Raw genomic sequence first — 12500 nt, forward strand, 5'->3', positions numbered from 1 at the left:
GAGAGAGAGAGAGAGAGAGAGAGAGAGAGAGAGAAGGTTAGGAAAAGTGAGCTTCGCGAGGGATACAGGATGAGTGTGACGGAAGGATTCATGTCCTAATTTGCGAAATAATTGTCTGGCGAGGCCCCGTATGCATTGCATGTCGTATCACCCCTTCCCACTTTCCTCCCCCTCCCCACCCCACCCCCACCCCCTTACCTTCCCTTCCCTTCCCTTCAGATCATGCGGATGGGAAGATGGGTGTTCGACAGGCCGTGTGATGGAATTATTTGGGGACGAAAGACAGACGAATCTGAGTCGGTTACGTATTTCGTGTGTGTGTGTGTGTGTGTGAGAGAGAGAGAGAGAGTTTTTGTGCATGCATATCGCTTGTGCACCTTTTCAAGGATTGACAGATTGATATTTATTTGGCGTTGCATCATTTGCAGCATCCGTAGATCCTATGATGTTTATGCAATTAAAGCGTGCTGGTATTTTTCGTAAAAGAATCTTACTTTCCCGGAATAAAAATCCCTCGTAAATCCCGCGGAGCGACATCTAAACCGTTATTATCGTGATTAATATATTATTGGCTTTGTGGCAATAGAGGATAGATTAATTAGGCCCTAATTAGACAGATAATGCGATTAGTTAGTTAATTAGCAAAACAATGCTGATGACACTGCCCCCGGGCAGAGTTAACGATATAAAAATTCACACGTTGATATTTTGGAATGGGGGGGAAATAGCCCCACGCAGATTATCACATCCATCCGGTTGGCTGGGAATGTATAGATGTATAAATTGTATAAATATACTGAATATTCCATGAGGAAATTTACAACTGGAATTTTTTCTCCCGACCTCGAATAATGATATGATGATCATTGTGTCCGTCCCCCGAAAAAAAAAACCTCTAGCGTTGGCACCGGAATGAATTAGCGCTGTTAATTAATTGAAAATTTATGATTGTTGCTGATAGAGCATTAGATCAAAAAGTGTTTTTGGGATGATTTTTTTTTTTCCTATTTTTTTGGCCGGGTGCGTGCGCTTAATTTGCAGAGTGATTGCAACAGCTCGTAGTGCATTCCGCGTTGATGTTTTTTATGAGGTGTCCCTGCTCATTATCTTTTGGCATCTGACTATGATGGTGATCATATAATTTTGCTGTGACTGATAAAGCCACTGTTGTCAGCAGTGGCTTTAGCTGTCATCCGTAAGAGAATCGACATGATTTTTTTTCCCCCCTTTCAGAAAAATAGCCCTTCCATGGAGGTGTCGTAGAAAATACCAGTTTATTTATTTAAATAGAATCCAAAAGAAGAAATGCCATTTCTTCGTTGGGAGCAAGAAGAAACTAACCAAATCTAAAATATCAAATATTTGAATTCTTAAATGCAGTTAAGTAAAAATATCAATAAAATAATATTAAAAGAAACAAAAAGGAAAATAAGAGAGAGAGAGAGAGAGAGAGAGAGAGAGAGAGAGAGAGAGAGAACCGTTTTTCGTAAGCGGCGTAAGACCTACGAAACCGGAAACGAACGACAATAGACAACACGGAGTTTTTCACTGTGCGTTGAAGACCTCACAAACCGGAAACGTGGTTTCGTAGTACCGCGTCGCAGATTCCTTTTACGAGCCCCTTAGCACGCCCCCTCCATTCCCCTCACTCCAGCTCTCCCAATACCCTCACCTCCTTTCTCAACAACAAATCCCCCCCCCTCTCTCTCTCTCACCCCCTCCACCCACCCACCCACCCACCATCCACGGTCCCTCCTATAGTCTCTCGAACTTCTCCGGTTTCGCAAATTATATCTTATTTTGGAATTTTTTCTCAGTTCCTGTCACGGAGGATTTTTCAGTGTTTCAATAGCTCTCTCTCTCTCTCTCTCTCTCTCTCTCTCTCTCTCTCTCTCTCTCTAGACAGTAGCTGTAACTTGCTTGATCTATAAGTAATTTTTAAAATTTATTTAAAACTAGAAATTATAAAAATTATAAAATAGTAAAAAATCCTACGAAGTCTATACCCTTATTGAGAGTAATGTCTGTATGTATGAGTGTTTATTATTTTGTAGTTATAATTTAATTTCCCCGATGATGTGAAGATAATAATATAATAGGTTTTACGGCCTTTTCCCATTTTGATATTTCAAAAATTGACATCGAGACAGCTGACTTCTCTCTCTCTCTCTCTCTCTCTCTCTCTCTCTCTCTAAACTCTGTCTCTCTTTTTCTGCTTCAAGAGCAGGAAGTAGGAAGAACTGGTCTTTCTGCGTGTATAGCAGAGAGAGAGAGAGAGAGAGAGAGAGAGAGATAATCGTCAAGGGAAAGTACACACAATAGCCTGCGGCCTGCATAACACAATGGAATATACTGACAGCGTTTTGTTTAGCTGTGTTACGGTAACGTAAAACATTTCTCTCTCTCTCTCTCTCTTAATGTGTTTGTATACATACACACGTTCATATATGTACACATACAATATATACATACACCCATAAGTGTAAATATATACATATAAATACATGCATACGTAAATGTGTGTGTATGTATGTATATATATATATATATATATATATATATATATATATATATATATATATATATATATATATATATATATATATATATATATATATATATATACTGTATGTGTAAGCATTGTACTTGAGTATAATATATTATCTCTCTCTCTCTCTCTCTCTCTCTCTCTCTCTCTCTCTCTCTCTCTCTCTCTCTCTCTCTCTCTCAAAGGAAACAGAGATTGAGGACAAGGGGCTCGATTACTACCTTATCATTCCGGGGTCAAAAGGAGGAAGACCAGTGAGGTGAAGGGGGATGTTTGCATACTATTGCATTGGCAAGACGCATTGTTCGCAGAAATGACATCGGGGTTCTGAGGAAGTTTTGCGCCGGAACGAGCTCGCTTAGATGTTGTGGATAAGAAAAGCAATTGGGCGAAGTCAGATTTCGTAGGTTTGGGAGGAAATGAGTCTAATTGAAAACTGGAAGCAAATATCAAGCCGTTGGATAGTAAACGATTTATCATGGGTATGAAAAGTATTTAGGCAGTATTCTATTTTGTACTGAAAGAAAATGAAACTTTAGATAAAATGTAAAATCTCCTTTCTACCTCTACCCTCCCCTCCCATTTCCCCCTCCCCCTCTCCCTCTCCATAGATATATTTATATGCAGCATAAAGCATTTGCCTTTTAATGGTCCACATAAAACCGTGCAGTTAGGGGACCGCATTTCGGTAAATCTAATTTCAGTGTTTACGGCTCAAGTAGGTATAAAAAGGCGGGGCGTTAAAATGCTACGAAACCGCAGATTTCAACGAGATACACCGTTTTAATGAGGTCTTTCGAGAGAGAGAGAGAGAGAGAGAGAGAGAGAGAGAGAGAGAGAGAGAGAGAGAGAGAGACCCTTAAATTTTCCAGTTTAGGTTTTGCATGCATTTGAGAGAGAGAGAGAGAGAGAGAGAGAGAGAGAGAGAGAGAGAGAGAGAGAGAGAGAGAACCTCACAGGTTTCTAGTTTAGGTTTTGCATGAATTTGAGAGAGAGAGAGAGAGAGAGAGAGAGAGAGAGAGAGAGAGAGAGAGAGAGAGAGACTGTAGCATTCTACCGTTAGGAATTGCACGATTTTAGAGAGAGAAAGAGAGAGAGAGAGAGAGAGAGAGAGAGAGAGAGAGATTGCTTTGAAAGTATTCCTCAGATAACCCTATGGCTATATTTCTACGCAAATAAACCCATGTAAATTGATTTAATCTCAACACGCACAGAGCTTCTTGTTCTTCAGTGTGTCTTGAAGAAGCGGTTAAAAACTAGACATAAACTATATCTCCTTCTAATCACTGAGGCTTTAATGGTGACCTCCGTCATGCCATGTGTTTGTGATATCTTTTCCCCTGTTTTTCTGTCACTACATCTTGTTTGTTAATGTAATATCACTTGTTTGTGCGTGTTTCTTTTTCTTGAAATAATCCTCGCCTCGGGGCGTGGGTCAGGGTTGGACTTAATCTCACCGGTTAGCGATGGTATCTCTCCGTATGGTTTTATGAGCAGTTCATTTTCGTTTATAATTGTTTATGTCGGTAGAATGCTGCTTTGATATTATCATGGGATATTAAATCTTCCAACTTAAAATTTGAGATATTTTATTTCATAGAGGGTGGGTTGTAATTTGATGTTGCATCACAGTGTGCACGCGTGTTTGCTTTTCAACTGCTGAAGGATTTGTCCTATAATTTGTGGCTTCAATGTATTAATCACATTCATTCGTACAAAAATATCATTGACCTTTATCTGTTTCATCCAGCTATTCAACATCATTTCTATTTTCTATATAATGTCATTTAACATTGTAATCGCTGGCTGGATTGATATTTGGTATTTTCTTGCATAAGCAGTTATGCATTGCTTAACCTTTTACAACTTCATTGATATATTGATACTTGTTATTACTGCTCCCACTGTAATTATCATCTTTCTTTACTTCATGTACATCGGCATGCGGTTGTGTAGCCTGCCGAACGCATCGATACAGTTACTATGTTTACGTCGAATAAATACGGATTCGTTATTAAATCGGTCGTGTTGAGGCCGTTAATGACGCCTTCGTTATTAGGAGTTGCTGTGATTCATGTGTGTCTTAATGGCTCATGTACCATGATTGCTGTACAGTTGCTTCTTGTGAATTTATAATGAATTGTGTAACTGTTAGGCCACCTATTCATTGGATACTGTATTGTTAATGTATGACGTATATTTCGTTTTATTGGTGGTCAAGTATCTAGGAATATTTTTAATGAGTCATGTATACTTATCAGTGTTAATATTGATGCATCTTTTAACGGATCATGTATCCATTATGGGTGTTATATATATATATATATATATATATATATATATATATATATATATATATATATATATATATATATATATATATATATATATATTTTGTGTGTGTGTTTGTACACAGCTGATGCATACAAAGTTGCATATAAAAATTGATAAGAAGAACACTGTGCTTGTTGATTAAGGAAGCACCAGTTACATGCCACTAATAAGGAAGAAAGAATACGCCTTATTGAGATTCCACGAAAAGTGGGTTAGGGGAGAGATCATTAATCATAACTAAACTATTAGCTACCTAGGAATTCATCGACTTTTAAAACAAAGACACTCTCTCTCTCTCTCTCTCTCTCTCTCTCTCTCTCTCTCTCTCTCTCTCTCTCCTCCTTTTTCTAAGTTCTCCCTCGTTCTCTTTCACTCATTTATTTCATTCCTCCGTTTTCTTCGTCCTTTCCAGTCTCTCTCTCTCTCTCTCTCTCTCTCTCTCTCTCTCTCTCTCTCTCTCTCTCTCTCTCTCTCGTTCCTTTTCATTCCCATTTTCTTTCACATTTACTTTCTTCTTGCTGTGCCTTTCATTCCCATTTTCTTTCACATTTACTCTCTCTCTCTCTCTCTCTCTCTCTCTCTCTCTCTCGGTGGAAGCGTAGGATTTCGAAAGGCCGCAGCTTTAAGGAACTCACCGGACGTCTCTTCACGGTTTTTCTAATCCTCCGAAGTCCTTAAAGGACCAGTTGCGCTTTTGACGACGAAGGAACGTTAGCCTAGGAAGTGAGGGATTAAAGGATTGGGATCCTTGAAGACCACTGGGAAAGGATATCTTCCATTCTGTCAGTTTTCTCACCTCAGCCTGCGGGCTTTCTCTCTCTCTCTCTCTCTCTCTCCATAACAAGAACTGAACCTTCTTAGCCGTTAAAATTTAGCTGTTAATTATCTGCTCAGATACGAGAGAGAGAGAGAGAGACTATGTGATATTTAAATGAAATACAAAAACCGAACCTGCAGTAAAAGAAAAATAAGCCTGGAGGGTCCATCAACGTAGTAAAACATTGATAAAACGAAAAATCTGTAAGCAGAAAAACACTTCAGCAAAATGCTGATGGATTTTAAAAAAGAAGAAGATCGTAAAACATGATACGGTCATAAAAATGTGATGAAATGCGCGCATGCTATCTCATGTTCTTCTATGCTTTAGTAAATGCTTCTACAAGCATTTAATTCGAGTAACGACCGTCTTGTATACTTATGCTTCTCAGCTGACATTATTGTCGTCGCGTCCTGTCAAGTTTTATGTCTGTCTGTCTGTCTGTCTCTTTCTCTGCTTGTTTATTGTTGGGTGTCGATTCCTAACGCGTTGTAATACATGCTTTCAGAGATTAATATTTTCGTTCTCTGTCCATTAGTCTTCATTTTTATGTGTTTTCATCTTGTTATTAATTGCGGTTTTTAGAATTTATTCTGTTTAATTATATAGTTCCCATTCGTAAGTTTCTGTGTGATTGTTGTTCATTTTTTGTAGACCTGTAATATAATATATATAATATATATATAATATATATAATATATATGTATATATATACTGTAGATATATATATATATATATATATAAATTATATATATATATATATATATATATATATATATATATATATATATATATATATATATATATATATGTACACATACTGCACATTGATTCGTATTTAAGAATGTATGCATGTGTTACGTGTAAAAGAAACAGGTTTTTTTTTTTTTACCACATTCACTCACTCACTCACTCACTCAGTCAGTGTCACTCAGTCCTATCCCTTGGTCGGCCCAACGGAAATTTAACGAAGTAAAATATGGGTATGTGACGGTAAGTGACGAGACAGGAGAATGGCATAATTTTCATATTTGGCGCGTTCCGGGAATAGGAAGGGTTGGGTGGATAGGGAAAGTAGGCTGGGGGTGGGGAGGATTTGTAAGGGGTGGGATAGAGGGTTCTTGTAGGGGTAATGGAATGGGTGGGGAGGAATGAATGAGGAGATGGGACTAAATAAGAATGATTCTATAGAATATATATATATATATATATATATATATATATATATATATATATATATATATATATATATATATATATATATATATATATATATATTATATATATTTATATATATACATATACATATATATATATATATAGTATATATATATATATACAGTATATATATGTATATAACTGTATAATGAATCACGAAAATATGGAATGATGAATATATAAATAAAGATAAAGTTCTCGAAGGAAAACACTGGAGTGTTTGATTTTCGACTCTTTCTGCCCTTTACTTAGCTAAGTAAAGGACGAAAGAGTCGAAAGGCCTCAAGAAGCACCCAGTGTTTCCCTTTCCTTCGTTGATTTTATCTTTATATATATATATATATATATATATATATATATATTTATATATATATATATATATATATATATATATAATACATCTGTGTATGTTTTTGGGGAGTTGTTATTAGGTTGTTATTATTACAAGCATTGAGGCACTTCGAATGTATCACAACTGTACAGTGACGGTCGAGAAGCTGAATGACAGAGCCCCCGAAATTTTAAAAAAAGGTAGAGTTTGTTTAGAAGCGTGTTTGTGCGTCCCCGTGCGTGTGTGTGTGTGTGTGTGTGTGTATGTATGTGTGTGGTATACGGGTGGCAGAACACGTAGATCAAAGTGAAAGAGGGGTGGAAATGTATGGACTCGAATCGAGATTTTTTTTTTCACCTGTTTATTGAAATCAGTGATGGGATATAGGGGAAGGGAAAGAGTGTGGGAAGGGGGTTAGGTAAGGGAATGGGCAAAGGGAGCGCTTGAAGGGCAGCCTCAGCCTCAGCATAACGGCGGGGAAGGGGGGGGGGTGCCACAAAAATGCATAAAACCATATTGTTTGCTTAGGTCGCTGGAAATCTGTTTCTGGTAATGCACAACATCAGTTATGAGGGGGAGAGCGGTACGGTTGCCCCTTTTTTTTTTTTTTAATTGTGGATTGGAAACCTCATTTATGAGGGAAATGATGAGATTTACTCTCCTTTTTTTATGCATATATGTAGTTCTCTCTCTCTCTCTCTCTCTCTTTGTGTGTGTTCTAGTTCCTCGTTGGACGAGTCGGTAGAGTTGTCGGCTAGCACTCTGCTAGGCCCGAGTTCGAGTGTCCTGCCGGCCAATGAAGAATTAGAGGAATTTATTTCTGGTGATAGAAATTAATTTCTCGGTATAATGTGGTTCGGATTCCACAATAAGCTGTAGGTCCCGTTGCTAGGTGACCAGTTGGTTCTTAGCCACATAAAATAAGTCTCATCCTTCTGGCCAGCCCTAGGAGAGCTGTTAATCAGCTCAGTGGTCTGGTAAAACTAAGGTATACTCAACTTTTGTTCTTCATCTGTATGTGCTTATCTGAAAAAAATTACGTTCTTTAGGTATTTCAGTTGTAGTTCGATTTCTCACATGCGCGTGCACACGTACGCATTACATACACACACACACACACACACACACACACACACTTATAACCACACACATTAGTTGCCGATGATTTTATTTTTCTCTTCATTTTCAAATTTAGCGTTTTTGGCGAGAGAGAGAGAGAGAGAGAGAGAGAGAGAGAGAGAGAGAGAGGTGAGGGTCGGGGGTAGGGGTGTCGGGCACGAGCTGCATGCCATACCAGACGTCTTCATAAAATCAGCGGCGGCAGCCCAGCAATCCGTAACGGGAGTCCTTATTACGCGTATTATTACCGTAATACGGCCTTCGCGGGGCGCTAATACGCCCGGCGTTCGAGCAAGTTCCCTTTGGCGGAGGCAGGTCCGCAGTACGGTGATACTTAAGGCCTGGGCTACCCCTCCCTAGGTAACCCCCTACCCCTTCCCCTTCCCCTTCTGTATGCGCACCTCTGCAAACCTCCTTGTTCCTCCCTTACCCCATCCTTTTACCCCCCTCTCATGAAATCTCATTTCCATACCCCTACCCTCAGTTATCCCTTTACCTTAGCCATATTCTCAATTTCTCTATGCACATTCATGCCCCCTCCCCAATACTTCGTTTTTTTTTTTTCTCACCTACTTCCCCCATTCGCTGCCACTTTCATCCCCGATTCTCCTCATGTAATGAATGCCCTTGCATACCCCTACCCTACCACTTCTATTTTGTTCTCTTTTGCCTTCCTCCCATCCCTCCCTCCCATCGCTTCCCCTACCCTTCCGAGGACCCCAATTAAGATCCCCCAGCACAGCCCCTTCACCTCTACTGTCTCTTCAATTCTTTTCCCGTGTCATATAAGTGTCTCTCTCGTTGGGGTCTTTGCCGCTGCTTATAAGCGACATATCCCAGATATGTTCGTTATAGCCGCAATATGTTCTCCGGGTGGGGCACCGAAAGCTTGCTCGGTATGCTCGTTGATTTTGGCATTGTTGTCTGGTAGTTGGCTATAACTTTTTATTATTTTTTTTTATTTGAGTGATTTGTTGTTTCGTTAATCTTTAAATTATTGCCAGCTTTCAAGAAGACCTTTGCTGAAGTTTGCTTCTGCGATCAGTCGAAAGGTTTTTCCACTTTGAAATTTCTTCATTCATTTGAGGTATTTGTTCTGTAATGACGTCATGTTTCTCATATCTCATATATATATATATATATATATATATATATATATATATATATATATATATATATATATATATATATATATATATAACTTTTTTCCTTTTTGAATCTGGAAACAGAAATAAAAAGTTGGGATCGAACTCTGCAGACAAACGACGCGAAGTCTTCACTTCAAATGGGTGGTCTCCAGTGCCTGGCATCCTTTTCCACTCGACGGCGGGGAAAATGCAGCTCAGTATACGTATCTATATTTCCTCGGAGTATAAGAGCATCATCCAACACCCGAAGATTCATCTCCAGTCACTAACAGTAAAATCCCAGGAAGATACAGCATCCACAAAAGCAAAGCCTCCCCAAAAAGGACTACTATAGTTCTTGTTTTTCCGCGAGCGAGCGATGCCCTGGGTAGAAAAAAAAAAAAATAAAAAGGTTAAAAAAGAAGGTCACGAGAAATAAAGTGCCTAAAGTGTAGGTCTATCACCGCAAACAAATACCAAGCGTCGCTGTGAGAGCCTCTGCAAAAAAAAAAAAATAAAGAGAAAAAAAGAGGCATAACAAACGCAGCAAATACACAGAGGAATCACGCGCGCGCTAACCAAAACGTTTAAATTGTCCGGTTTTGTATCCTAATTGGCTGTTGAAAATTGAGTTAATAGCCGTAATTGGACGAACATTTCAGTTTTGTGGTCTGGAGGCTATTTTGGAATGCGATGGACTGGAACTGTTTTTTTTTTTCGAAAAGGGGGCTTGGGGGATACTTATTAAACCACAAAAGAATTGAACGTTTTTTTTCGGGAGTTTTTAATTCCCAGAAGAATTGGTGTGGTCGGAAGTTGTCAAATCCTTTTTGTGGTTTGACGCGAAAACTTGAAGACTCGTGCTTTGTTGTTTTTGTCTCTCTTCAATGTTTGTTTACTCGAAGATTATGAAATCAGATCTAATATTGTTCCCTGCTATTTATTTATCGGATATGTAAAGCAATATTTCAATCGCATGAATTGTTTTTTTTACTTGAAGTAAAGAAAAAAATATGTGCTGGTAAACGACATTTTAGTACTTTACAAATTTAAGATTACAAAGCAGTATTGATTTATCAAGCCCTCTTGACAGTAAGGTTTTATATATTTTTGATATCTCCATACTTCATAATTGAAAGGCTAAGAAAATCTCTCTTTCTTTTCTAGTGGGACTTTTTCTTCTCTGGTAATTCTGTTTAATTTTTAATACAGAACCAATTTATGGCTCTCTCTCTCTCTCTCTCTCTCTCTCTCTCTCTCTCTCTCTCTCTCTAAACTGTGTGCCACTTTCCGCGACCGATGAATTTTTCACTAGCCATATTTCGCTATATTTGATTTTTTTTTTTTTTTTTTGACGGCGTTATTCGCTTACTTCACTTCAGCTGAAATTCAGGGACGGGAAAAAACGAACGGGGAAAAGCCATATAAGTAATTATGACGCTGATTTTTTCAACAAGCTTTTGCTTTTCCAGGCCAAATAACTTTTTTTATTACGGGCCTAATTTAATTCAGTGAATAAAGCATTCATTGAGCATAATTACCTTCTCGCGTTTATGATATTTTCGTAATTCTCGAAGTCCCACTTAGTGTTTCTAACCAGCTCAGTGGTCTGGTTAAACTAAGATATAAATTACTTAGCTTTTTCTGATGCTTTCAGTAATGCAGTCTGAAGTGTTATATTATATACATTGCATAAATACTAGGGTGCACTTACTGTCATAAAGGACGGTAATGTAAGAGAGGGTCGAGCCATTTGAGCGTAACGTTCCGTTCTTAATACCTGTAATATAGGAGCCAGTAATGATGGGCTGACCCCATGTTGGACGACGGCAAGTGTGAACGTTGAGTTTATTACCCACAGACTAGGATACTCAGTATGGATACTCGGTGCGTTTAATGGTTGATTGAGATCAAGGAACCCGAATATTATTGCAATCTTTGATATCATGTAATCGACTACTAGTTATGTCAAACACTTACAAGAGATCTGTGACAGTCATGTTCATTATTCATTTCTGTTAGCAGACATCCTCTAACGAAATATATGTTCTTCATTTCCCTTCACCATAGACGGCAGTATTTTTATATAGACATTTCAGTATTAGAATTTGTGATAGGTTGGCGTATCTGCTGTAAAGTCGCTACTGTATTAATTTATCTGGTCACAGTCAACTGAGGTTATCATTCTGTGTCCTTACTGCCTCATTGCTAATCCATATTTACTTAAAGTTTTCCATATTATAAAGGAGGATTTTGTTCTTTTGATTATATATATATATATATATATATATATATATATATATATATATATATATACTGTATATATGTGTGTGTGTGTGTGTGTGTGTGTGTGTATATATATATATATATATATATATATATATATATATATATATATATATATATATATATATATATATATATATATATATATATACACACACACACATATATATATACATATGTATTTGTATGTACAGTGTATATATTAATGCCCTTGCTGTTACTGAATTAATATGGTAACTTTTCACTATATTTCCCATAATCAAAGTTGTCGATACACGTTTGTGTCTGTCTGCTGTATGTCTGTATGTCTGTCTGCCTGTGTCTCTTGATCACACCTAGGAAGAGATGGCTTGCGACACCCATTCACCCGGCCATCAGACCCATGACCACCCTGTTTTGGGGAATGGTAGATTCGCCAGTCTAGTTAGAGTCTGAAAGGTACAGGTATAGGACAGGGCAGGTCCGGCCAGGTATTCCCAGTGGTGAGGCGGGGTGGGGGAGGGTTGTATAAGGGTCATGCCCTTGTAGTTGCCGGCTATCATTGTGACATAAACACCGAATTTATGTGGGTGTTTGGCCAGTGATGCGTTTTCTGACTATGCATTATGTATTATGCAAATTGCAACAGCCGTAGAAACGCGATCTCCTGCCAATAGTTGGGTTCTCTGCGCTGAGTGAAGAGGCAATTATGCTAAGCGATTTTTTTCATCTTTCTTTCTC

At 38.1% G+C, this 12500-nt stretch overlaps 1 protein-coding gene across 1 annotated transcript in view; it reads left to right on the forward strand.

Annotated features, from left to right (window-relative positions):
- Nucleotides 1-12500, forward strand: part of Tet (Ten-Eleven Translocation (TET) family protein) — a 168953-nt gene that overhangs the window by 65170 nt on the left and 91283 nt on the right. The window lies entirely within an intron of this gene.

The sequence above is a fragment of the Macrobrachium rosenbergii genome, chromosome 53, assembly GCF_040412425.1.
Source record: "Macrobrachium rosenbergii isolate ZJJX-2024 chromosome 53, ASM4041242v1, whole genome shotgun sequence".
Taxonomy (NCBI): Eukaryota; Metazoa; Arthropoda; class Malacostraca; order Decapoda; family Palaemonidae; genus Macrobrachium; species Macrobrachium rosenbergii.